The 22,737-nt window shown below is 36.5% G+C and overlaps 1 long non-coding RNA gene across 1 annotated transcript; it reads left to right on the plus strand.

Moving 5' to 3' along the window:
• Positions 1 to 5,204: 5,204 nt before the first annotated feature.
• Positions 5,205 to 22,266, plus strand: LOC113491049. Its single transcript, XR_003400339.1, has 4 exons — positions 5,205 to 5,304; positions 10,167 to 10,174; positions 14,739 to 14,745; positions 22,257 to 22,266. It is a non-coding gene; the product is annotated as an uncharacterized LOC113491049 (long non-coding RNA).
• Positions 22,267 to 22,737: the final 471 nt, after the last annotated feature.

Genomic DNA, 22,737 nt, shown 5'->3' on the forward strand with positions numbered 1-22,737 from the left:
GAAAAATTAAAGCACAAGGTCTTCTGAAGAATCTGGGTTTGTAATGATATCTATGCATAGCTAATGAGATTTTACAGAGAGTATTGAAATCCCTTCAGGAACATGGTCTGCTAACACAAAGGTAGAAAAAAAAAAAAAAAAAAAAAAAAAAAACCAATAAAGGGCCTGCTAAAGGGAATCTGTCTTTAAAATCTTGTCAAAACCATTTTGACATATTTGAAGTTCAACTAAAACACTATGGCTGTGATTTGTAGGGGGTTTTGTATGTTCTCGTTTTTTTCGACATTTGTATTTGTCTGTATCACCAACCCAACAACTAAGCCTAGTTTAGATATCTGGATGTACAAGTTTTGAACAAACAAGGTCTCTTGAAGACTGTTAGAAGAGTAAAAAATGCACATGGTGAAGAACAGAGCTTAAAGGAAAAAAAATAGCTACTTACCATTTTTCATTTGAATAAAGATGTCTGGATGGATCCTCCCGTGTTAACGTTTCCTTCCTCAAGTAAAGTCCCTCTAAAATTTGTTCTAGAAAATACAATTTTTACCGGAGGAGCTATAGAAAGACTCATAATGTAAGATCACAAATGAATATGGTGTATCTTTTAAAGATACACATTTTGTCCTGGCCAAGAGTTCCCTTGAGAAAGTGCCTTGCTGAATTCAAAAGAAAGGATGAGTTTGGCTTGTATTGTTACCCAGGTTGTTTACTTTCTGGATCATCCAATGCCCTCTGTGTGACTTAAGATTCTCTTAACTGATCAGTGTTTATGCATATCTGTTGCTCAACAGATGTCTTGGACACTAAGGTCCCTCTGCAACCATTCCCAATTGCAGAACTATACTTGCTCTGAAATATTAAGCAAATTAACACTAACTCCACCTGCACATACTAAAAAGTACTATACTAGTTCTGTATGAAACATTCAAGTTAATCAAAAAACACAAGTAAAAATGAGTGATAGACAAGATTATTTTTCTGGTCAATAAGATGACTATATCTCTAAGGAATAAGAAATTAAATGTTTTTCTCAATTTTAATATCTTTTATATTTATTACTAGAAAAAAGTCTACAGCCGTGGAGGGGAAGGCCAACAACATGAGCATGAGGGATCAGTCTTCTGAGTATAGGCTTTACACAGTAAACAACCTTCAGTTCCTCACTTCTGTAAGTCCTGGAGAAATATACTTACATGGAGTTTCATTAGGAGATTTAATTTTGAGTTTCTACACCATTTACCAGCTCACAGAAAGAAATTAAGTATTAGAGAGATTTTTTTCACATCCAAGTTAAAAGAAAATAACATATATTTTTCCACTATGTGGAGGAAATGGAGAACAACTAATTCACTGTATTGTGACTGATTTATGAGGTCCTAATTTCATGTAAACACAAAATACAAAAAAGTGAGAAACCTATGTAGTTTTCCAACAGTTATGCATCCAGTTAAACTAATTGACCGTGAATTTAGTTGAGTATGACCATGAAAGTAGTTGAGCTTTGAAGTGGTACAAACCAAAGCACAGGTACATGTTATTTTAATGAACAGTGATGTGTGAAATGAATCATAGCCTTCAACACCTAGTCAACAAGGTAATAGTGAATTATATCCCAGTCATGTTTAAGAAGATAAGACAAATATTCTGGGTGTAGTTTGCAAAATCTGTTAAAGGTTTGTCAATTTGAAATTTCTATGTGAAAACTGTAAAATGAAGACTCTGCAAATGCTCATTAATCAGGCATAACAAATAGAGCTTCATCACAATATTCGGGCATTTTGTGAACATGGGGCAAGCTTTTGACTGTATTCTATTTGCTTTCAATAATTTCAACAGCCAATTCTTTCTCTGATATATACTTATACTTATTACTGATATATTTGTACTAATAGAATTTTCCTGAATATATGGAAACAGGATAGAAAGATCTAAATGAAAAATGAGGAATACTGTTGCCTCATTTGTAGATTTTTTTTTTTTGTTATTTTAAAAATATTTGCCTAGAAATCTTGGTAATTTATTTTCAGGAATTCTCAATATTAAAACATAAAACTATTGCTTTACCATTGTTAAAAATGTTACCTAAAGGTAGTTAAAATTTGGGAATAAAGATCAGAGAGACTCAATTGACTCAATTTTGTTAAGATGTACATTTGCCTTTTTGCTCAGCTTGTTCAGTGAGGTAGTGCCTTCAAACTTTAAACTAGCAACCCCCTCCTTTAAAAATTATACTTCTGAAAATATTCCTGTTCATATTAATCCTGTAATCCTTTGTAAAAAACATAGATTTAGACAAGCTTTTGAAAGTAGAAATAACAAGATCTCCCCTACTGTCTACGCTCAGGAAAAAGACTGCATACTTCAGTTATCTATTGATAGTCATGAAAAATAACGTGCCCCCCCCCCCACTGTTCTATATGCAGCTCTGTTTTATTCTTAGAAAACTAGATTATGGTAGATATTGAGAATGCTAACCTTTAAATAAAATATTAAGCACAAGCAGCTTATTGGAACACATTTGGTTACAAGTAGATTTTTATAACTGCTTAGAATTGATATATTTTAATTTCTCAGACAGTCACACCCTCTTAAAATGATTATTCTGAAGCATTTACTTTTATGTTAGCCATGACCCACTTCCTATTAAGATGAGTACTGGGTATAAATATCTGACACCTATTTCACAAGCCTTCTTCTCGTAGAATAATAGACATTATCTAGATGCTTTCACTAAAGCTTTTCCTCTTTGCTTCACTCTGCCTAGGTGATTAAAACATTTCATTATATTTTTGAGGGAGATAAGTGAGTGGGGAAAGGAAGGACTTGCTAAGGACTTCATACTGTCATTCAGTGAGATAATTAATCTCTAAAATTCTTCAGTTTGTCTTGTCTGGATCACTAAATATCTTCTGTACTGCAGTGGAAGAAAAGGAAAAGTAACAGAATCAGCAATGTGCAGCACATAGTATGAATGAGAAAGGAAATAATAAAATTTTAGCAACTGCTGCCATCTGGATGGGAAATGCATCAAGGAACTTGCAATCACTCTTGTTAGTAAGGAAATACAGAAGTCTTGACATTTCAAAGTGACTATCTGTCACATCCAGGTATACTCTGTGATGCAGAGGTGTATAGTGTTGAGCTTAAGATGATGGAGAAGGATATAATAAGTAGTAATTCTGTATAGGGCTGGCACTTTGTTCTGCCAATTTGCTGCTCAAATACATAGTGTATTCATCACCTCAAAGACCCACTGACCTGCTCTAATCTAGACACAAGTTTTCAGTTAACTAAGTTGAGAACAGGATTTGATAGATAAACTAAACTTCCATATAGGATGCTCAGCAGGTTTAAGACAAATCAAACAGCCATTCTTTCAACTGAGGCTATGTCGTTGTTTTAATTCCTAAATTTTCAGGTTTTCCTTTCCTCTTTCCATTTGCTGAAATAAGACTCCTGATGGTCTGACTTCTCTCATTCTTGGAGACTCTTCTGGCTGCCTTTATTTACACTCTGGCACCACTTCCATTGAACGCTCCTGCTGAAGTGCATTTCTACTTCTCGAGTATGATTTGTATCAGTTACAGACTCTCCTCTCCTGCCTGGTGCCTTCATACACTCTTTCCTCTCACACTCCATTCTTGGATGCTTTTTCTGAGCTTGGAGTACAGCCACAAATCAAGCCTAAGAAAGCAAGGTAGTGGCCATGAATAGTAAAGCAGGTTGCAGCATATAGAATAATATCTTTGGATCAGAATTTCCTTCTGGATTGTGACTGGTTTAACAGCAGACTGATTTTCTGAATAAGCAACAACTGTCTTCAGCAAGACCCAATACTTGGTAAATAACAGTTGTAATTTTATCTGGATATTTTTCAGGTGAATGTTTTTAGTTTCATTAGCTTTCTCTAGTCCTCACGGCATCAATCAATGATGACTTAGAATCATTAAGGTGAATGTAGAGGAGGAAAAAGAAAGGAGCAAATAATAAAAAAACAACCATGAACTGGCCCAATTCAAACTAGTTTGTGTTATTCAGTGTATAGGCACTGTTGATTACAGAGGTTGTTTAGAGAGGTTCTATTTTTTTAGTTCACAGTAAAAAAAAGTATTATCAATTCTGTGACTTCCCCTGTAAGAAAGATTTAAGAAACATACAGAGTGGCACATTTGATCTATTCAAAAAAACTGCAAACACACAAATCTCTAGGTAAGTATTTTCCAGAGGGTTTTTGAATGAGACGGTTATGTAATTTCAAACAGAGATGAGAGAATTTCTGAACTGCAAGAAAGTTTTATTTCTGTATTATTTTAAATCCACAGATGATCTGTCAGAATAAGGAGAAAAAATATCGTCTTCAAAAGAGCAACTATTTGATGTATTTGGGATTGAAAATGAAGAAACCTTATTTAGTACCATTCAATATCATAGCAGATTAACTTGTAGACAAATTTTCTGTTTTCTTGGTTGATAACAGCTGTGATTTTTTTTTTTTTTTTTTTTTTTTGGGGGGGGTGGGTTTTTTTGTTTGTTTGTTTTTTAATTTGAAATAAGGAGTGATTCTGTGAAGCTATTGATCTTGAAAAATATATCATGCAGTAGTTGTGTTAGTGAGATATGAGGCAAAGATCACAAGGAAACTTGTTCCTTTAAACAATGGCATTAAAGTTTATAAAGAAATTACAAGCCCCTATGAAGTTTTTTGACATAGTCCTATACTGCTCCTTTTCACTGTGGTCTAATTATATATTGGATATAAAAATTGCAAGTAAAGAATAGTATACTTTCTCACTGGATTTTGGTTCCTGATGACTTAAGGCCCACTTTTATGCATCTTCAACTGAAGACAACTAAAATACGAGACAGAAATATTTCTTGTACTTCTCTCGGATTTCACAGTATGTCTACAGTGGGTTTTATTTCCTCCCTTCTTCCCTGTGTCCCTCTTTTTTAAAGATCTATGATTTCAGCATTTAAAGAAAAATACTTACAAGTGAAACCTCTGCATAAATGGGCAAGTTTACCTTACTCATAGCATGACAATAGTGAGATTGTGTAGGCTTAGCTCAGGGTGTACAGTACATGTAATAAATATCTGTCACTGTAGAGATGGACAAAGTGACACACACACACACACTCACATGGGTGAATAAGCAGCTAGTTTTTGTTTATTACTAAAAGTGTGCAGTTTTATGTATTTCAGGTGCCAGAGTGTCACAATATAATTGGTCAAAAAGTTGTTTTTAACATTCTCATTGGATAACCTTTATCAGTTTCCTCCATGCTTACTTCATCCTGCTGTGTGTTCAGCAGCTCCTTGGAAAGTGATTTGCTTGAAGCAAAGCTTCCCTTTCTCAAGGGTATCGGAATCTTGTCAAGGTCAAACTCCTCTTCAATCAGGTTGTTGGCAGCCCAGCTGCCTTCCCCGACAAATTTCTTGTCCCCTTATTTTGAGTAGGTAGAGTTTGGAAGAGCACACAAGAAAGACATTCAAAACGTGGGGCACTAGAAGTGTCTGAATTTCCTAGTTCAAGGGAAATTAATTGCAGCAGACCCATTACTGTTTATTCTCACAATCTACAGTCCAGTGGTTACCCTGAAAAAGAAACAATAAAATATAAGTTAGTGCTGGGTCATATGAAGATAACTTTGTTTGCATTATGCTAAAACTGAAGATTTTAACTAATTTTTACAGCCCTTTTAGCATGAATCAGGAATTTAAGGAGTACATTGTGCCATAACATTTCTCTTCATGGAAGTTTAAGTAGGCTTATATTTCACAATAGAAAAGGACATATACATCTGTGTGGAAGAAAGAAGTTTCACAGGAGGCATTTCAGCAGAAGAAAGGATGTTTCAACAAAGAGCCTCAGAGGCAGCTGAAGCGAAGAGGTTTTTTTTTTTCATCCAGGAGACAGAATCTGCTAAGAAAGGATGAGTGATTCACTAAAAAAGAGTTTTCATATAGCAACAAAACTGAGAAGGACTTATGGGCCCAATCCTAGTGTGACTGCAGAGGCTAAGTAGCTATTGATTTAAGCTTAGAGCAAGGTCAAGATCCACATAGAGGAAGAACATATGGCTTTGTGATTTAGTAAAAGCAGCAAAGCAAATTAGGAAAAAAAGTTCTCCATCCTACAATAGACAGTAATTGGTTACAAGGGTAAGGACATATGGGTACCATATGAACTACTTTACATCTATGAAGCTGTTAGTACCTACCATAGGGAACTTGTGATAGCAGAACTGAGCCTTGAATCATGTGTAATTTCATTTCTTATAATTTTTTTTTTTTTTAAAGTAGATATTTTACACACTTGGAGTGGTGTCTGAGCTAAAAAATATGTGGAAATGAAATAGATCAACTATGTAAATATTTAGTTAGCTTTATTTACAGCTATATTACAGTGTAAGAACTGTTACTGGTCCTCTCTGAGTAGTATTGACAGTAAATCACTTAGGACATAACAAGCAAAGTGGCAGTATAATTTTCTAACATGCCTAAGTCTGCACAATAACTTATGCAGGCCTCCACATTTGCCCAAATGCAAGGATCTTTTGAAATTATGTTACAGAGAGCTTATTTTGCAGAGCAAGGACTTTGCTTTTATATATTAAAAGAAATTTTCAAGAACTCCATTGACAGTAGTAGGGCAAGACTTTGGTCCTTACAGACAGTTTTATTGAAAAGGACTTGCAAATGGATACTTGGAAATATATTCTTCTTTTTTAAATCAGACAGGTGTCTTTTATTGTCATATATAAAAGCTGGAGCAAACTTTCATATTTCAGCTTTTCTTTCAACTTGATAACTCCATTTAAATGGGATATATAATTGATATTTTCTCTTTTTTTTGTGTAATGTTAAGTCAATTTAAAAGTAGAAAGACTTTTGCAAACATGTCTCTGTTCCATTCTAAAGACTTAATCAATATACCTATCATTTTAATGATCACCAGGTCACATTGCACCTGATATGAGATCTCATCTTTAACAAATCACTGTAATTGTTTTGATTAGTTCTATTTTCCATCTGAATTAGTTAACACTCAGTATTACCTTCATTTGTTATATTTTTCATTTGATTGCAACTGTCTAAACTTTCCTTTTAATCTTAATCTTGCATCTTTGACTTTTGCTTTTATTTTCTTTTTCTTTGATGATACATCTTTCTGCAACTCCATCATTCAAAGTATCTTCTCTTCCCTCACCATTTTTCTCATGCTACAGTAACATTGCTTCACTCTTGTCCATCGTTTCCAGTTATTTCATTGTGCCTGATTAACTCGGCTGGTTATTTCTTGCTAACGTTACCACCCAGTGTCACTGCACAGTTGACTCACTGTTCAGTGTTGAATTACCCTCGCTGTGAAAAAATTCCTATGTTTAATCGGAATTGTCTACATTGAAAGTTGTGCCCATTGCCTTTCTTCCTTTCAATATCTATATCTGAGAAAAGTCTGGCACCATCTTTTCCATATCCTCCCTCTGGGTAACTGAAGATATATTTGATCAAAATTAACCAATGCCAGTAGCAATGGATATTTTCAAAGAACTGCTTGTGAGCAATTTGCAGAAGTGCTTTTGGGAATACTTTTAGCAATAAAATATATATTGAAGTAATCTTACCATTTCTTGAATGTATTTTTCCCCTAATGTTTGAAGAAATGTATTTGAAAGCTTTGTTTAAATGATTTGCTCTATGCATTTTGTAAGCATTTCTGTAGGATTGCTGTTTTCACAGCAGGAAGAGATCATATGTTAACAGCTTGCAGCTGCTGAATGCTAGTGCTCATCCTAAACACAATTTCAGAATTTTAACATTTAAACAAAAACAAACTTTAAGAAGTGAAATGTGAGTGACAAGTAGTGCTTTAGATATGTGTATCACAACTTAAACAGCTTGTAAAATGTAGCTTTGAAACTGAGTTAATTGCAAACTTGTTTTGTACCATTTGTGATCTTCCTCCTCCTGCCATAGCACATAGCTTTCCAGTTTCATCATGGTGAACACTGGACTAGAGCCTCCAGGAATGTTTCTCCCTAGGTCATTGTGAGACGACTGGCCCTGTGAAGTATAAAGCTTGCCTATGAGGAATATGTTTCTACCTGAAAGGAAAGAAAATACTGTTTCTTGAACAGCCAACATCATGTTACTTTAGTTAATTCATCAGGGGATGTGTTTGAAGCTTGTGTGTTGCTCTCTCTCTTTTCCCTAGTAAGCACAAAAATAAGTCTTGAAAATTTCTTAATGTCTATTCACAGTTTTAGATTAGTCTTTTTTTGTGGGTGGTGGAATTTGTTCACTTCTAGGAGCTGAGCTAGGCTGAGTTTTGTCACATTAACATATATATAAAAAAAAATATATTGTCAGTTAAGAGGAACATAACTTAAAGAAATGATGGACATGATTTCCTTTATCATTCACCATATGGAGAAATTTGTATATGAACAAATTAAGTATATCATCTCATAGATCAAACTAAGTTTGGTTTTGTTTAATTTTGCTCAAGTAAAATGATATTATCAGATACAGAAGAGCATATTTTTAAGAAGAAAGTGGATGTTATTTAGGTCCATAACATTATTTTCATTTTCTTGACATGTTCTATACTGTGTTTGCTAATTTCATCAGTTCCAATTTGCACAAATTATTTTTCGTTTCATACATACAGATTTTAGCATCAGGTTGTGTTAATATCATGCAGTCATTTAAAAGTTGATAGGCTCCATGATGTTACATTATCTAGCTTTCTAGATTATTGTGAGGCAGGTTTTAGTCTTTCCCAGTGTATTTTTGTTTTTTAATATCTGTTCCTCTTGCTTTATTTCTCTGGAATCCTTATATGGCCCTTACCGTAGGAATATTTATGAAGGAATATATATAGTCTCTCCCATTTTGTATTTTTTTCTTTCTAGCTTAGTGATTTTTAATATTGTTTCTGAAATGTTTCTGGTTTGATCAATTCTCCACCACAGACCAAAGGTATGCTGAACCCCAGGCAAGAAAAATCTCATGTGAACAATCTTACAAAATAAATGATTTTGTTTAAAATGCAATAGATAAAATAGGTTTGTTTATCAAGTAGAAACTTGGTTAGCTGAGAATTGCCCCCACTTTACTATGTCAACTAGAGGAAAGAGAATATAGCTGAGAACAGTTGGGAACAAGAAATCTGACAGTGCAAAGGTTGTTATAGTAAAAAATAACATTTCCCTCTACTAAGAAATGCAACACACTCTCTGAGGTACTTCTGGTCTGGATAGGTAAACTATGTCAAGGAATTTTGCTTCAGTATTTATATTGTAATGGTCCAAAATTTAAACAATATATAATCATAGATGTGATGGCATTTTCACAGGGTGCAGTAAGAATTAGTGATGAAAGTGATGACCAGCTGTGTCTCCTTAAAGGTATATCACAGAATCACAGATTGGTTGAGGTTGGAAGGGACCTCTGGAGATCATCTAGTCCAACCCCACTGCTCAAGCAGGACCACCTAAAGCCAGTTGCCCAGGAGAGTGTCCAGACAGTAATTGAATATCTCTAAGGAGACACACTCCATGAACTCTCAGGTCAACTTATTCCAGTAGTTAATCAAGCTCACATTAAAAGAATTTCCTGATGTTCAGAGGGAACCCGCTGCACTTCAGTCTGTGTCTGTTGCCTCTTGTCTTGCCACAGAGCACTGCTGAAGAAAAGCCTGGCCCCATCCTCTTTGCACTCTCCCTTCAGGTATTCATATACATTGAGAGGATCCCCCCTGAATGTTCTTTTCTCTGTTTTTTGTTCCTGCTGTGAATTATCAGATACCAAAAAAAAAAAAAAAAAAAAAAAAAAAAAAAATTAACTGTAGTAGTTTTATCTTCCTTTATTTTATTTTTCCAATTTCAGGTTAATTCTTTCTGTGTTCATCACTATCTAACTGAAGACTGACGGAGGAAAGTATAATAATTCTGAGACACTATAAGTTGACCGATGTCTATGTCTTCTGCTGTTTGCCTGAAAGTGCTAATGATGATTGAACATTAATGCCATGCTGTCTTGTATGTGAACTCCTGAATGCTTAGCAGCTAGGTGGTTTGGCATTTTTACAATAAATATATAATTATCAAAATAATGAAAGCTTGAGTGATAAGAATAGTAGGCAGCCTGGGTTTATGAGGTCTACATGTATATTAAATTTTCTTTTAAATTTATTGATAACAACAATAGTGCAATTTACTACTTCCATTTCTGTAAATTGTTTGGTTTGCTACAGCATGATATTTTGATTAAGAAGCCAGATGAAACAGTCAATAGAAGAGTTCATGTTGATTAGACACTACCTTTCTTACTGATGTTTGTGAAGTCTTTAAGTACCAGTTCTTGACCTTTTGTTATTAAAAACTGTTATCAATGACTTGGAGAAAACAAAATTGTTATTGAGTGAATTTATAGCATATGCACACACAGACACATAAAGGAATATCAAAAGTAGTATTTAGCAGGGAAATGTATGTTGTTTGGTAAGTATAGTATAAATATATAATATACAATTCAGCATAGCCAAATCACATTTTGGTCTAGTGAGGTTTTAATAGAAACCATGCTTTGAGGCTACAAATGCTGTCCTGAAGAGCAGCGACTCTTAAAAAGGTGCAAGAAGTCACACCAAGCATGAACACTCAATACAACTCCACATTGAAAAGGCAAATGTGAGACATAAACATGAGAATATTGAGTAGAAATTAATTATGCTACCTCTGTGTTTCTCCCTGTGTGGTTCTTGCTTTCAGTTCTGAAATCCACAATTCAGAAAGGGCATTGATAAATGGGAGAGGATTAAGTGAAAGCCAGGAGGATTATTAAAGGACTGTGAGGGACTCAGGGAGCTTAAACTATAAATTTAGCAAATGAAAGGTTAAGAACTGTATCTATAACATTCATAGCTCTTCACAGCTGGATGCTCATCAGAGTACAGTTTTGTGCTCTCAAGCTTTCCTTGCTCTTTGAAAGGATGTCCTGCCAAATCTCTGTCCTTTCTAAAATGACTGTTACACGCACTGATGTTCCTTTCTGCATGTGGTACCTCATAGCTGAGCTGCTCTTGGTTCCAGGATCATCTCTGACAACCTTAACTATACCTTTCCTTGTAATCCACACATGCTATCTGCATTAGGTCTGTAATAATGGAAATATGTTGTGAACAGGCCTGAAGAGGTTTTGAGCAAAGTCATTTGGCTTTAGTTACTACACAGAATATCAGTTCTTGTCAAAACATTAAAAAATATGGGTCTTTTTATGTTTCCTCACCTTTTTCAGAGTTCACTGGAAGTTGGCCAATGTACCTAGAGTCTTTTTTGAACATAGCATGTCTATTCTAAAATGTGCTGTCTGGTTCTTAGTGTCTTTTGACTATGTGTGGTGTAATTCTGCTCATCCTCTTCTATTTCAGTACACCAGAGCTGTACTTCTTGCTCATGTTTGCTGTCTAGGAGTGATTGGGAGTGTTTCAGGGAGGGAAATGCAAACTCTGGAAATACCTTTAAACTTTTGATGCACACAGCCTTTAATTCCCTCTAGCAAAAACAGTCAAGAACAATGGAAGTATGGCAGGATCACAGAGCAGTGCAAGTGTTTGCTGGTGGTGTAGGTGCAGACACACACGAACACAAAACCAAATATAAACCTACACACATTGCCTTGCTCATAGATGGGATTCCTCACTTTTCTCCTGTGCCATTGCTCACTGGCCCAGCAGGCTACTCTGTGGGATTCCTGTGGGGCCCTCTGGAGGTCTGCTGTCCCACAAGAGCTCCCTACACCAACCCAATGCTCTTGGGCGCTGGAGCTTCTACTCCATCCTGGGGCATCCCTTCACATTCTTTCATGCTGTCTCTGTTTTTCTGGATTGTCCCAGACAACTGGGGTCAATCTGGCTAATCTTTGGTTGTTTTTTCTGGGTAGATGCTTGTTGGCTTTTCCCCAGTGTTATTTAAATAATGAGACAATTTTGTCACATTCTGTCACGTGGTGTTGTCAAGCAGGCTGTCCACCCAACAGTGTATGTGGGGATGGAACATTTCCACACTGAGAACCCAAAAGTTAAAAAGAACCATTTCCTGAAACAATCTGACTGATGAGATCAATAGATGTTTTAGACTAGTTGATCAGCTGTTAATTTGATGGTTGAACAGATAGATTGCTCTTAGTTTCTGCTCCATTAGTTTGTTTCCACTTTAAAATAATGTTTCCTAATTTGTTTGTTTTAGTTCTGTGACAATGTCTCCTCAAAACTGAGGCATAAGGTTAGTAGAGCAAAGCAGAAAATCCCAATAGTGATGTAAAATTTGCCCATATATAAAGATTTCACAGAAAAAACCAAAATTCATGAACTCCACGTTGATTCCCCCACTTGTTAAGTGTGATTTGATTGCAGTTGATAAGAAATCATATAAGGAATAAAACTGTATTGAGAGGATTCTCAAATCTAGAAGGAAAATGCATAACGAATTATAGCACATGAAAGTTGTAGATAGACATATTTCGATTAGAAATAATTCACATTTAAAAATATTAGAACAATTTATATTCCAGATCAGACACAGAAGTTAATTCAAGAAAGTTGTATGGCTTATGTAATAGAAGCAGTCAGATGATGTGATCATAATGGTCCCCCCTCTGGCCTGAAAAGTCCATGAATCTATTAAATAAATGAAAAAGATATTGGAATTTTTTGTCATATTCTGCTTCATCAGTAATGTCAAGTACAGTTTACCCATAATTGATGTCTTACTGTCCCTAGTGTCAGCAGAAATGAGCTGTCACCACAGTTACCTACCTACTGCTTTCACTTCCTCTCCAATTTACATTCATATCCCTGAGATCTGTAAATTGAACCAGTTTTGAAAAGGTAATGAGATTAAATTACCTACATGTAATCAAAATCAATTTAATTTTAAAAAGTAAAAAACCTTTTCTTTGGTATTTTAAAAAGTATTTGTAAGTAAAGTAGAATCATTTGCATTGGTTTTCAGTCTATTTCTTATACTTGTATGTTGCAAAGGCTTTTATTCACAAATTAGAGGCCAAAATGCAACAGTTTGATGATATATTAATTAAAAAGAACCAGAATACCTTAGCAAACATGTAAACTAAGCTCCAAGTCATACATTATACAGACCATAATGAACAGGTTTTTTACTCCACCGCCTTTTTGCAGGTTCATAGAGTTCTTTGGGACTGGTTTTGGTAACAAATATGAGATCAGTCCCTTTTTATATTTAACAAGTCAGAATTAAGATCTCTGGTTTTATCTGTGTCTGGTTTTATTTAGTCAAACATTTAAAATAATCTTATAGATTTTTTTTTGTGTATTCTTCACATTTCTTGCAGAGCAAAATCATCCTAATTCTTTTCATTATGCACATAATATCCCTGTTTCAAAGAGACCAGACGAAACCATCCCCAATTTCTGCAGAGCAGCTCTTCTGTATTATTCTGATGTCCTCAAAGGACCTCTGTTTATTGAAAGCCCATAACTGTCTTCATCCAAGTGCTCTAGGGCATCACTAATTTTACCATTGAAAAATTTCACCAAGTCTAATTTTGCAGATCCTACATAATTCCATTTTGTTTCTATTCTCCATGAATATGGAAAATAGATTACTTTTTCCCTCTTTGCAACAACCTTTTATATATATGAAGATTGTTATCTCCTTCTTTGCTCTTTTTAATTAGATTAAGCAATCACTATTCATTCATTTTTCTTTATAGGTCATATTTTGCAAATCTCTGACTTTTCTGATCACAATCACCTGAGCTCTTTTTAGTTGACCTGTGTTCTTTGAATCAACATGAGCAGAGCTGAAGGCTTATACTCTTGTCTATATACCCCATTAGTAAATCACAACTGTTTAAACTCTTATGCAAAATGTATTAAAGCCAATGAAGCACTTTCATTTGCTTTTATAAATTATTAAAAACTGCTATAGAACACTTGTTTTGTAAATAAAACTTATATTTCCAACTGAACACAGCAAGAGAACATCAGTTTTATTGAACTTCATGGTAAAATAGGTTTCAGTATCTTAATGCATACATTGTCTTTCACAATACTCTAGTGAAATAGTTACAGCAATACTGAAGTTTTAGTACTTTGTATAGTTATAGAAGTTCAGGTTGGAGGTATTAAAAATATAGATTGCTCTGTTTGTAGCTGAATTGTCTTTTTCCTATGAGATTTTTATTCCTGTTAGAACAAGTTCAACCTTATATTCTCATGAATTCAAAGAAAAATAAAATAGACATATGGAATTTGGATAATTTATTGAATATGATTTATAAATATTATATTTTAAATATTTAATTTTGTTTCTTTTTGTTGTGTTACTCCTAGTATTTTACATATCCTTCATGACATGAGTAATTAAGATTATATTATAACATGAAATAATAGGTTGGACTAAACACTATATTTCTGTGTTTATTATCCTATGATTTTGACATCAGGACACATTAACACTGAAAAATACTATAATATTTTAAAAATATATATAAAAGTGAAAAGTGAAATGTCATTGACAACTTTTTAAAAATAAAAATCTTCCTTTTATGGCTACTGCTCCATATCTCTAAGAGATGTTGCCAGCGGTGTTTTTGAAGACTGTGTTCCTCCCTGAACAATTTTTGAACATTCACGCCTTCCTCTGGGGTTTCACAAGCATTCAGGGCAACAAGCCTCACATGTCTAAAGCTCTGAAGTTGGTGCTTGCCCAGTTCACTGAAGGTCTTGTGCTGTGCTGTAGGACTTCCCCACCTTCATGTTAGGAACAACATCATCAGGAGAGAGGGTCATGCTTTGACCAAATATCTGTCTGGTTTATATTATGACGTAGTTTTTCTTTTAGCAAAAGCAATAGCCACTGATCTATGTCTTTGATATGAGATCCAAGATTTGAAGAGGTATAACAATAGCCCTCTAGGAACAAATGCTGCTCCAGAAAGTATGTGCCAAACAGGGGTCTGCTAAGTAAATCTCATAGAGAAAATAAGAGAACTGACAAATCTCCCCCCTGCCTTACAAAAGCTTTTTTGTTCTGCTTGTCTTGAGCTGCTGAATTATTGGCAATAGCTCCTTTGCTGTTTTAAAACTTCACAGTTTCATCTGTCAACAGTAAGTGGTCACAGCCTTTCAACAGGTGTTTCCCTAAGCTGTTTCCAGGGAAAACTATGTTTTCAGGATAGGAATCAGCAAGGTGTTTAGATTACTAAAGTTTAAAGTTTATTAAAGATTAGTGCTTAGACTACTAAAAGAGTTCCATTAGTAAAATGCTTAGATAAATGCCTAACACGTGCTAGACTTCTTAGTTAGAACTAAAAACACAAATTCAAATTAAATTTTACAGCTTCTTGAAGGGATATACAGAGAATTCATCATTTTCCCTAAAATTATTTCATTCCACTGATAAATTCACTTAACAGTCATATAACTGGTGTGTACTAAAGCCAAAGCTTAATTAAAACCAATGATGAACCTTATCTTACTCAGTTAAAATAAAGGAATATATTTTTATTTCATGTTGAAGTTTCCATGAAGAATTATTTAATCTAACTCAACGCTGAAAATTTCATTGCTGCCAATAGAACCAAGATTTTAGACCTTTATTTTGAAAATGTATTCCAGGAAACATCTAGAAGTTAGAGACTTAAGCATGCCTATATAATTAAAAAATTTCCTACCACTTTTTTTTTTTTTTTAAACATAATAAAATAAAGGATCCAACCTTTTCTAATTTTCAACCCACTTGCAGGGCACACATTGATTTAGATCTGTATTCTGGTTGCTCTTGCTTTTCAAATCTCAGTGGGAATTGGTTTTGTCAATTGTTAAGAATGATTAAATCGCAGAACCTTAGCATACTGAAATGTGTTAAATTAGAAAGAAGAACAAAGCTGTCGTTGTTAAACAGATAACCTGTGAGCTATGTGGCACTCTTTTATTTATGGACTTTGTTGCTCACAGTATGACTCTGTACAATACAAAAAGGGTTTTCTCTACAGACTGAATTTCAAAGACTTATGTATCTGAGACTAAAGAAAAGCATTTCTTCTCTCCAAGTACACATTCCTCAGAAAGATTAATAAAGCTGGAGAAAAAATCCTCTTCATAAGAGATCACACTCTTGGCATCTTATGTTTGCATCACAATGTTGTTCATCAGAGGAATGGGAAGGAAATAAAATCGTGTCCCTGGAAATCAATGTATAAACAGTAGTGTCCAGAGTATCAAGAAGTATAAATAAATATGCTTATCTTTGCTGGAGTTAGTGGCACTGTGCCAGTTTAGGCCCAATGTGGTTCTGATCCCATAGTGTTGAAACAATATACTTCCAGTTGCTGAAGCTAAGTCTAAAGAACCATTCACAGAAAATATTCTTTAATCTCTCCATGTAGCTTTCATTAATATCCTTTGCAGCTCTGTGAAAATTGTTTATAATGTTCGAATACATTGATTTTTGAAAGTATATATTTAGCATTATCTTTCCATGTATCAAAGTCAAAGCTCATTTGTCACATCAGATAACAAAACCTCAACAAAAGTAAATCAGAAACATTGTGATAGAAATGCCAGAATATATGTGTTTTGTATATGTGCTGATACTTCTATCATCATATTATTTAACTGAAAAGATCAATTAAATATTATGATTCTTTAAAAAAAAAAAATGCTGTGTGGTAGCACTCCACATGAAGAGTTTCCTGGGATACTGTACTCTTGTATGTGTAGGCACTTGAAAAAAAAAATACATTCTTAGAAAAAACTCCATTTTGGACTTAGGTCAAGAAGCAACAAATATTTGTTTTGTTTTTTCAATTGTTTGTTTGCTTTCCTAGAAACCGTGTCACTGAGTAAGCATTCTAGCAGTTTAGAATTTTTTAAAAAAACACAATAAAGCAAATTTTTCAGAAAATATGTCTGTAAATAAATATTATTTATCTAAAAAGGAAATTAGGACAAAACCCCAGATATAAACTTCTGATCTTGCTCTTCATATTCCACCTAATTTTGAATCTACCCATATCCTGTGGAGGCCTTGGCTCTTTTTGTTTATTGCTCCAGAAATAACTAAAACTGCACTATTAATTTTTGGAGCTACAACTGTATTGTCGGGTCTAAGGCACTTGCTGTAAATCTCTGAATCAGACTCCATAAATCAAGTATCTTAAGTATACATCCCCTGTGGGAGCTGATCCAGTCAGCAGACTCAGGGCATGCTCTTGCCACACATCACTAGAAGTTGGAGAGGAGGCCTTGCCATATAAAATGAGTAGTGGGTTGCTTTCTTTTCAGACAAGGTGTTTATACTTCTCTGTACAAAAGCGAGTAATGTCTTGTCAAGAAAACAGGTAAGTAGAACCCAGAACAAAGGTGAGGTCAGAAAACAGGGCAGTAGCTTATTGAAAATAGTATTTGCCAGTTTTCAAAATCTGTGGGATACTTGTAAGAGTCCACCTATTTGCCACAAATACATTATTATACAATGACATTTCAACATTTTTAAAATGTACAATGTTAATAATATATTATTACTGCTACTACAATTGATGGGCAACTTAAGACACGGGAAATTTTAGACTTTTTTTTCCCTGCTTAGCATTAATCTGTACTGACTGAGGATATGATTCAGTCTATTCTCCTATACAGAACGTTAATCCCAGTCTACATTGTGTGTGAGAGTGTCTGTGTGTGCTCTGTGTGTGTATTGTTGAATCTGTCATGATCCTGGAAATGTACATGAGAATTGGTAAACAAAAAAGAATGAAAAGGGAACTTTACTGCAAATTGCAGAACTGACCTAAGAGCTCTGAGTCATGCTGAAGTGTTTCATTCAGTAAAAACTCAGTGTAAAATAAAAACCACTACAAATAGCACTAAGAGTCATATCTCTTTTTGCGCCCTTTTTTAACTGGCTTGAAGAACTTTGAACATCTTTCTGCATCAAGGTGCAGAAGAAAGAATGCTGTTTCATTTTGCCTCCTTTGGCTTTGCAGCTTCTGAGCTCCTTGTTTCAGAAGGGTTTCCTTTCATCATAGAGTCCTGTAATCATAGAATAATTTAGGTTGGAAAAGACCTCTAAGATCATTGAGTTCAACTGTTAACCTAGCATTGCCAATTGCACCACTAAACCATGTCCCTAAGAACCACACCTACATGTCTTTTAAATATCTCCAGGGATGGTGACTCAACCACTTCCCTGGGCAGCCTGTTCCAATGCATGTCAAACTTTTCAGTGAAGAAATATTTCCTAATAATGTTTTCCTCCCCTACAGGGTAGGTCCTGACAAATTGGAAATCGATCAGTGATGCACATACTTAAGAAGTGTCGGAAAGATAATCTGGGAAATGACAGGCCTGTCAGCTTGACTTCGGTGCCTGGGATGCTGATGGAACAGCTCATCCTAAACACCATCACACAACACATGCAGGACAACCAGATGCTCAGGCCCAGTCAGCATGGGTTCATGAAAGGCAGGTCCTGCTTGACAAACCTGATCTCCTTCTACAACAGGGTGACCTGATTATTGCATGAGGGAAAGGTTCTGGATGTTGTCTACCTTGACTTTAGCAAGGCCATTGACACTGTTTCTCACACTATTCTCCTGGCGAAACTGGCTGCTCGTGGCGTGGATGGGCACACACTTTGCTGAGTAAAAAACTGGCTGGATGTCCGGGACCAAAGAGTTGTGGTAAACGGAGTTAAATCCAGTTGGTGGCCGGTCACGAGTGGTGTTCCCCAGGGCTCGGTTTTGAGGCCACTCCTGTTTAACATCTTTATTGATGATCTAGACTAGGGGATCGAGTGCGCCCTCAGTCAGTTTGCAGATGACACCCAGTTGGGTGGGAGTGTTGATCTGCTCGAGGGCAGGGAGGCTCTGCAGAGAGACCTGGACAGGCTGGAGCCATGGGCTGAGCCCAACTGGAGGAGTTTCCATAAGGCCAAATGCCGGGGGCTGCTCTTGGGCCACAACAACCCCCAGCAGCACTACAGGCTTGGGGAGGAGTGGCTGGAGAGCTGCCAGTCAGAGAGGGACCTGGGGGGTTGATTGACAGCCAGCTGAACAGGAGCCAGCAGTGTGCCCAGGGGGCCAAGAAGGCCAGTGACATCCTGGCTTGTGTCAGCAATAGCGTGGCCAGCAGGGACAGGGAAGGGATCTGACCCCTGGACTCGTCACTGCTGAGGCCGCCCCTCGATTCCTGTGTTCAGTTTTGGGCCCCTCACTCCAAAAAGGACATTGAATGACTCGAGCATGTCCAGAGAAGGGCAACGGAGCTGGTGCAGGGTCTGGAGCACAGGTCGTACAGGGAGTGGCTGAGGGAACTGGGGGTGTTTAGTCTGGAGAAGAGGAGGCTGAGGGGAGACCTCATCGCCCTCTACAGCTCCCTGAAAGGAGGTTGCAGAGAGCTGGGGATGAGCCTCTTTAACTAAGTAATAAGCGATAGAACAAGAGGCAATAGCCTGAAATTGCACCAGGGAAGGTTTAGACTGGATATTAGGAATCATTTATTTCCAGAGGGGGTTGTTGGGCATTAGAATGGGCTGCCCAGGGTGGTGGTGGTGTCCCCATCCCTTTAGGTGTCTAAGAGTCGGGTTGACATATCACTGAGGTATATGGTGTAGTTGGGAACTGTCAGTGTTAGGTTAATGGTTGGACTGGATGATGTTCAAGGTCTTTTCCAACCTAGATGATTCTGTGATTCTGCAATATCCAATCTAAACCTCCCATGTTGCAAGTTGATGCCATTTCCACTTGTCGTAGTGCTTGTTACTTGGGAGAAAAGACTTCTCAGGTAGCTGTGGAGAGCTATAAGGTCTTCCCTCAGCCTTCTTTTCTTCAGGTTATACAACCCCAATTCACTCAGCTGCTCCTCGTAAGACTTGTGCTCTAGAACTTTCACCACCTTCATTGCTCTTCCTTGGACATGCTCCAGCACCTCCATGTCTTTCTTATAGTGAGGGGCCCAAAAGTGAACATAGTATTTGAGGTGCGGCCTCATCAGTGCCAAGTACAGCGGAACAATCATTTCCCTGTCCCTGCTGGCCACACTGTTTCTGATACAGGTAAGGATGTTATTGGTCTTCTTGGCCACCTGGGCACACTGCTGGCTCATATTCAGCCAACTGTCGACCAACACCCCCAAGTCTTTTTCCATTGGGCAGCTTTCCAGCTGCTTTTCCTCAGGCATGTATCATTGCATGGGGTTGTTGTGACACAAGTACAGACCCAGTACTTGACCTTGTTGAACCTCATACAGTTAGCCTTGGTCCATTGATCCAGCCTGTCCAGATCTCTCTGTAGATTCTCCCTACCTTTAAGCAGGTCAGCTTCTGCTCAACTCATTGTTTTCTGCAGACTTGCTGAGGGTGTACTCATCCAGATCATTGATAAAGATATTAAACAGACCCCAGTACTGAGCCTTGGGAAACAGCACTTGTGACCGGCCTCCAGGTGGATATAACTCTATTCATTGCCACTCTTTTGGCTCAGCCATCCAGCCAGTTTTTTACCCAGGGAAGAGTACAGCCAGCTGATTTTGAGAAGTGGGTCATGCTGCACAAACAAGAATCTTTTCCATGAACCACTGGTACTGAGCAGCAGCAGGGTAATGCTTAGCGAGCAGCTGTATATTCTGTAGCTCTAGATATTCTCAGTTTAAACAGAGGTGATCTATTTTGCACTAACTTTATGACATATCAACTGTGGTGGCAGAAACATCTGTCTAGGAGAAGTAATAAGCTGTCAGGGATGCTAATTTCTTAAATGACTAAAGCTATATGTGGAAAAGAGCCTGTGATCACCATGATTCAACAAGGAAATCAGGGAAAGTGATCAAAATATAAATCAACTGATACTTACTTCAAACATACACAATCTACAACTAACAACATTCACAGCTGTGATATCTTCACTTAACACCTTGACTATGTCAGTTGCATTTATTCTGTTTGAGGATAGGATAGTATATAACATAGTGACTTAAAGCATACCCTTAGCAACTACACTGAATGTGTTTTAAATGAGTTTTACAAGCTGACATTAGATTTTTGAGATAGTACCCTGTCTTTTATACCATTTATATTAAAAAGAAAATAACGTACATACAGCAGCTTATCGCTCTCATGTAATTCTTACTTTGAAGTATTTATTGTTTTCACCCTGACTACTGATTTTTTCATCCACATCAACACATCAGCTTATGGACAGGCATGAGAGCAGCTGAAATCACATAAGGCTGTGTGCAGTCTGTCTGCCCTAATACACAGACTGTCTACAGGGCCATCTCTCAGGCTGTTTTAAGGCACCTCAGACAGGCTTACCTGGTAGGATGCAGAGCCTCACAGAGTGCTACAGCTGGCTGTGAGTTTGCTGCATGATCAGCGGCTCTGATCCTGAAAGACCTCAAGGCATTTCTCCCTCTGTACTGGTGTTGTATCTTCCAGCATGAGTGTGGTGACATGATACAACAAACTTTTATAATGCAGTCCATTAAGAAAACAGTGGAAGTTGTCAATCCACTTAAACTGAAACCACATCAAAGTAGGTGACTTTGTCAGCAAGACAAATAACAGTAATTTTCTCATTTTTGTAATTTTCAATCATTTCATTCTGTCGCTCTCCAGTAAACTTCCAGTAAGGCAGCAGAGTACTGCATTAAGACACTAGTTCAGCAACATGTTGGAGGTATAATTGACATTGATTAAAATCACTCAAACTAAAGAGTATTCTTGAAGGTAGGGAAGTGCTTTGCCTGAACACCTAAATTTTTGGACTGTCACTCAGCAGGTACTTTGTCTTTTTCTTTTTTGGTCACCTGATCTTTTGAACATAAACTAAATATTTATCGAGACATTCATGCAGGACCCATTGCAGACTCCTTTAGGCCAAAGGTCTTCAAGAGGTGTGTTAGTAAAGGGTAGATAGTCTTTGACTGACTGTCTACAGAAGGGTGAAATTAAGACACATTCAGCAAAGCTTAAGAGAGGAGAGTCTGTTTAAATAAAAGCACTTGATTGCAGAGGCACTGTTAGTCTATCATTGAAGCCACAGGAGAACAATCTCTCTCTGCATAGGAGGAAGAGAATGGAAAGATCACCATATAAATACCATACTGTTATCTGATGCTATTATCCAGGCCCTTCTGCCTTGTGGTGCTCTCCCTAGGTGTCAGGTCAGCTTACATGCTCTGAATGACTTTTACAAGTATTACCAGAGTTCTTTTAGGAATAGCACTCATGCAGCTGACCATAAAAATTCATTCCTAAAGTCCATGAAGTGTTGATAAGCACCTAAGTTCATAAAAATGAAAGAACATTTTTTTCTGAAATGATTTATCATTGCTACTCAGTATTTGTGAACCAAAACTGCTACAATTTGCTCCTTCATACAGTTGATTAAATATAGCTTAAGAACTCTTTTGTTCTTGTTTTTCCTCAAAGATTTTTCCACTAAGGATGATAAATAGTAACATGGAATTATTAGGTAAAGAACTTGTCTTAAGTAACTTTATCAGAACAGGTGAGTCCAGTACAAATTTCACTAGGATGGCCAGGTTTTTCTGCAATATTAGGGCAGAGCTTGTTTAAACATTACTGCCCAAAATAATGGCCATCGAAGAAAAGATACAATAACACTAACATAGATCAGAAGATAGATGAGATGTTATATCTAAGGTTATTTAAGATAAGGTGTTT

This window comes from Athene cunicularia (assembly GCF_003259725.1).
Source record: "Athene cunicularia isolate RWA chromosome 1 unlocalized genomic scaffold, athCun1 chr1_part1, whole genome shotgun sequence".
Lineage (NCBI taxonomy): Eukaryota > Metazoa > Chordata > Aves > Strigiformes > Strigidae > Athene > Athene cunicularia.